The following is a 5360-nucleotide window of genomic DNA, read 5'->3' as shown; positions in this document are numbered from 1 at the left end:
ACTGACTGCGTCTACTCCGGAGTTTATTAAATTGTTAATGACTAAAAAGCCTGATTTATACTTCTTCGCACGACTGTGCCACACGCCGCAAATAGCCGATCCACAAGCTCACGACAGGAGGTAGAGAGGCCGCTTGGAAACCGGAAGGTTCTCAGTTCGATCGCGGGCTCCCCCAGAGTTACTGTCGAAGTGTCCTTGAGCAAGACACTGAACCCCTAATTGCTCCCGATGAGCAGGTTTATGGTTTCCTCCGCCATCGGTGTGTGAATGGGTGAATGTAATGCACAATCATTGTAAAGCGCCTTGGCTATATAAATGCACCATTTACCATTTCACGCCGCGTTGTAAACTTGTAGGTCAGCTTTTTTTTCGCTGTGAGACACTGTCTGTCGTGCGACGGATCGTAAATTAGGCATAATAAGACAACGCTCCACCTGTCTCCCGCCTGCTTCAACTCCACCCAAACGTCAGAAAAGTAACGCCTGACCTCCCACATTCCCCACACTCAACTTTAACACCCCCCCTTCTCTCTCTCTCTCTCTTACCCACTCTCATCTCCAACTCATATTTTCGCCCACCCCTCTTCTTCCTCTGTTTTTTCTTCTCACCCAGGCACCACCCCCCCACCCCCCCAAACCCTGTTGTTTCCTTCCCCTCTTTCTCTCCCTCCCTCTGTGTCCCGGTCGGACCACCCCACCCTCTCTGTTCCCCAGGTGGACCACCCCTCTCTCTCTGTTCCCCAGGTGGACCACCCTCCTCCCTCTGTGTCCTAGTCGGACCACTCGTTCTCGTCGGGGTCCGAGTCGTCGTCGGACTCGCTGTACTCCACGGCGATGCGTCGGGACAAGATGGTGGCCACGTCGTTGCCCACCGGCTCCCGCTTGGCCTCCTGCTCTCGTTGCTCCTGCACCTTCCTCAGCTGGATGCCTGGGAGGAGGAGGAGGAGGAGGAGGAGGAGGAGGAGGAGGAGGAGGAGGAGGACGAGGAGGAGAAGGAGAAGGAGAGGTTGTTATAGAGTGCCCCCTAGAGGTGTGGACTCAAAACTCAATACAAAAAATACTTGGACTCGGCTTGGACTTCAAAAACGACTCTTGTCTTAAGCCCTCTCTTGACTTGAGACTTGAAGTATTTTCAAGTCACCTAATACCCTCCAACCAATCTGGGAACCCATCGTCAAAAAAAGGAAAAAACAGCGCCCTCTGCTGTTTTTTTCCTTTGAATTTGACTCTGGGGGGACCGCCCAATAGAACGTTGATAACAGGAAATAGGCCCGTTTGGTCTGCCCTCAGCCCTACTCTTCCGATGGGGCGCCTATGTTTTCACTCTAACTAACAACATTTCTCCCACGGAACATGGATCATTTTGTTGATTGTTGACTCCACTTGTTTCTATAATGGAAGAACAAGTTCAAATGTTTCTAACTTTCCGTGGTGTTGTCGGCTCCGAGGACGCCATTGTTGAATAAGTTTGGGTTGGTTTCCAGTGGGAACACATCAGAAAGCGAACGCACAGATGTAAATCCCGCCCACTACATTTGATTGGGTAAAGCGCGGCTTGCTTCCTGATCTAAGGTCCTCCACTTGTAGGCCAATGTTCACACCTTCTGAATCGCCCTCCTGACAGATGCAATAGCACAGCTCGGAATCTGTTCTTGAGAGATTAGCTTCCAACAAGCGTAGGACTTGTTTGGGACTTGAAACAACAAGTTTAGGACTTGGACTTTAATTGGGACTTTGCCTGTCTTGACTCAGGACTCGAGAACAAAGACTTACTTGTACTTGCAAAACACGGACTTTGTCCCACCTCTGGAGTGTCGTAACATTCTCACTTGGCCGAGGAAGAAATGCCACTTGAAAATGTTTAAATCAGCCTCATGGTGGCGCTATAACAGGCTGATTTGTGTTTTTACCTATAACTGCACCGATCTGTGTAAAACTTTGTATGTGCCCTCCCTAGAGACCAAGGAAAAACCTTTGCCCTGCATTTTTCACATCTGCCTATTATAGTGCCACCAGGAGGCTGACTTTTGCAAAACATTTTTGTTATATTACTCCTACAAATGTAGGTACATATTATCTCTTTAGTCAAGTGATCAAGTCCGATCCGTCCGAACCTACCTGACCTGGCGGAGACCGGTGCTCCGAGGAGCACTTTTTCTCATTTTCCATGATTTCACCTTCCTATACTTGTGTGGACAACCTAGTGCTCACATACATACTGTACTGACCTCTGCGTATGGCGGCCAGCAGGTCGGAGCGGGCGTCGCTCATCGGCATCATCCCCAGCATGGCGGCGGCGGCCTTCCGGGTAAGGGGCAGGGCGCCGTCCACGGCGCCGCCCGGGGACGCGTGGTGGAGGAGCTGGGACGGGTGGGGGAGCGGGTAGTGCACACCGGCGCCGGGGGGCATCCCGGGGGGCGGCGGGGGCGGGGCGGCGGGCGGGGCGCCCGACGGGGGATGGGCGGGGGAGGGGACGTAGTTGGCGGGGGGGCGGGGGAGGGGAGGGGGAGTACGGGCGGGAGGAGGAGGGGAGGGCGGAGGGCGGGGCGGCGCCCGAGGAGGGGGCGGGGGGAGGGACGGGGGGCTGGCCGCCGGCGGCGGTGGGGTCGAAGGCCGTCTGGGCGGAGGGGATGGTGGGAGGGGGAGGGGGAGGCGCCGGGGGGATGTAGTACTCTGGGATGGAAGAGGGCTGGCCACTGTGGGGCGGGGGGAGAGAGACAGAGAGAGAGAGGGTGAGAGACACACAGATGTATGGATGGCCTGTACCATGTTTAGTTTAGGAAGACACGCCATCCCACGCTTCGCCACTAGGTGCAAAAAAGGTACACCAATAGTCTCCACTTAGGAGACTATTTGTGATCTAGCAACAGTAAACGTAGGACGTTCGCAAGATCTGCCGTCACGGTGACGGCAGATCTTGCGAACGTCCTACGTTTACTGTCGCTAGATCTGCCGACAGAGACAGGTCTCAAATTAAGTTTTCCTGATTTGTCTGTATGCAAACATGACATTTAAGTATCAGAATGTTATGACAGCTGTGACTTGTGAAGAATGGGTCAGAGCGCAACACCCAAGCTCAACCAAACATAAAATGACTAGTCTTTTAGTTCTACTGCATATCTTCTCCACTCGTCCCTCCCTAACAATTTAGTCTAGTCTTTATTTGTTGACGAAATTGTCAGTATATTTCGTCATAGTCTTCGTCAGTGAAAAAAGGTAGTCGACAAACATTTTTACGTCATAGTTTTAGTTGACGAAATCAACACTAGACACCACGTGACCTCTCTCTCACCTGTGTGCGGCCCTGTACTCCTTGACAGACTGCTGTCTGGGTCCGTTGACCGTGGGGTCTCCCACTCCTCCTGCAGCGTGCCCTGACGGGGCCCTGCCCAGGGAGGCCACGTGGCGGCCCCCGGCCGCGGCCGCCCCGGCCCCGGGTGGCTGGTTGGGCGGCCGGAGCACCCGGTCCAGGGACTGCGTCTGGGCGGCCGCGGCCGCGTTGATGAGGTCCCGGGTGTGGTGGTCGGCGGGGTGGGCCACGCCCGCTGCCGGCTGGGTGTTGTTGTTGGGGCTCGCCGGGTACGAGTCAGACGCCACGGATCTGTGAGGGAGAGGGTTAGTGACAGATTAACTGGTTGGTTAGTATGGTGGTGGTGCGGCAGTTAAAGGAGTAGTTCACCCAAAACATTACGTATGTAATGTAGAACCTAAGCCTAACTTAACTCTATTTCTGACCCTAACCATAAATCCTAAGCCTAACCTTTAAAGGAGTAGTTCACCCGAAGAAATTACACATTTTCTATCAATTACACACCCCATGAAGCCTTGAATTCATGGATATTTGTCTGTTTTTGTCGCATTCCTGAGCCAATAAATCGATTCGGTCAATAGGAGACTCAGTAGGAGATTCTTTGAGTCTCCTACCGGAGACTCCACCGGTCATCAAATTATTGGCTTAGGAATGCGACAAAAAATAATAAATCTCCATGAATTCAAGGCTTCATGGGGTGTGTAATTGATAGAAAATAAGTCATTTTTTGGGTGAACTACTCATTTAAGGGAGCTATTTTTGCACGACATCTTTGTACAATAAAGTATAACCATATAATAGGGCAAGGGGCTAATCAGGCTAATGACCCATTAGCTGAGATAGAGAGATGAAGCAGGGACCCCGACTACATATTGTATAAAATTGTGTTGCAGATTTAACTTTTTCATAGATTTCGTAAATAGCTTCATAGACTTGTTTGAGAGCACTAAAATCATCAGTGTTGTGTTCATGTTATGTGTATTTTCAGACAAAAATAAAGGTTCCTATCACACAAAGATTTGGCGGCCCCCCTATAGTAACTCTGAGGACCCCCTGTTGAAGACCCATGAAATAGCGTGTATTCTGGGGGTGGTTAATCAGGCTTATCGATTTAGTCGAGTATTAAAAAAAACTCTGAGCTGATCTTGATATACACAATCTTTCAAAAGTAAAAGAAACAAAAAACCCACTACTTGCTTATTCAATTAATAGAATCGCTAAAAAGATACTCGATAGTTGCAGCTCTACAAGCTACTAGTAAATACTATATATAAATATATGATGATAGTGGGTTATCTATGGACATATTGGTATAGAATATCATATTGTAGATTAATATCAAAATGTAGATACTATTACTGAAGCATTAAATCCCATGAGGCTGTGGTTCACAGTGATTGCATTGATACACCCAACGCAGAGCAGAATGTTGTTGTTTAAAATGTTATCAGAGGGAAATACAAAAGGTAAGTGTAGACAACACTTTAGTATTCAGTATTTTTTGTGTGAATGAGAAGCAGGGTGTTGCTGAAAAAGAGAACTTGTGCTAAGTCAATCTCGCCTGGGTAAATAAAGTAAGCCTACAGTACTCTCCTGCTCCAACAGAGGTCAGCAGAGAGCTGGATTACAGTGTGAGTTTATGCTATAAAGCTTCAGTGTGCATGTGTGTGTGTGTGTGTGTGTGTGTGTGTGTGTGTGTGTGTGTGTGTGTGTGTGTGTGTGTGTGTGTGTGTGTGTGTGTGTGTGTGTGTGTGTGTGTGTGTGTGTGTGTGTGCGTGTGCGTGTGCGTGTGTGTGTGTGTGTGTGTGTCAACAACTTGGGATGCCTCCAAAAAGGAGGCGAAAAGGCTGGCAAAGTACTGTGCTGTCTCTGCTATAATTGGTAGCCGCCACATATGGCGGAGACACTATACTTGTACCCATAGAGTACTGAGTGATATGCTTGTTGTATCATGAAGACATATGCCATGATTTAGTGAATGTAACGTTTAATATTTGTGTCCTTGTATGCTCTCCTTTATGTGGACATAAAGTGTGTGTGTGTGTGTGTGT

At 49.5% G+C, this 5360-nt stretch overlaps 1 pseudogene across 1 annotated transcript in view; it reads right to left on the bottom strand.

Moving 5' to 3' along the window:
• Positions 1 to 769: 769 nt before the first annotated feature.
• The window catches only part of LOC308102010 (actin-binding protein WASF3-like), a 66400-nt pseudogene continuing 61809 nt past the window's right edge, over positions 770 to 5360 (bottom strand). Inside the window, exons 9-11 of the transcript XR_013934990.1 lie at positions 3292 to 3600; positions 2228 to 2695; positions 770 to 927 (exon numbers count right to left, since the gene is read on the bottom strand). The product of XR_013934990.1 is annotated as an actin-binding protein WASF3-like (transcript). The remainder of the gene's footprint in view (positions 928 to 2227; positions 2696 to 3291; positions 3601 to 5360) is intronic.

This window comes from Gymnoscopelus braueri (assembly GCF_963280865.1).
Source record: "Gymnoscopelus braueri genome assembly, chromosome: 15".
Taxonomy (NCBI): Eukaryota; Metazoa; Chordata; class Actinopteri; order Myctophiformes; family Myctophidae; genus Gymnoscopelus; species Gymnoscopelus braueri.
This window is presented reverse-complemented; position numbering and strand designations above follow the sequence as displayed.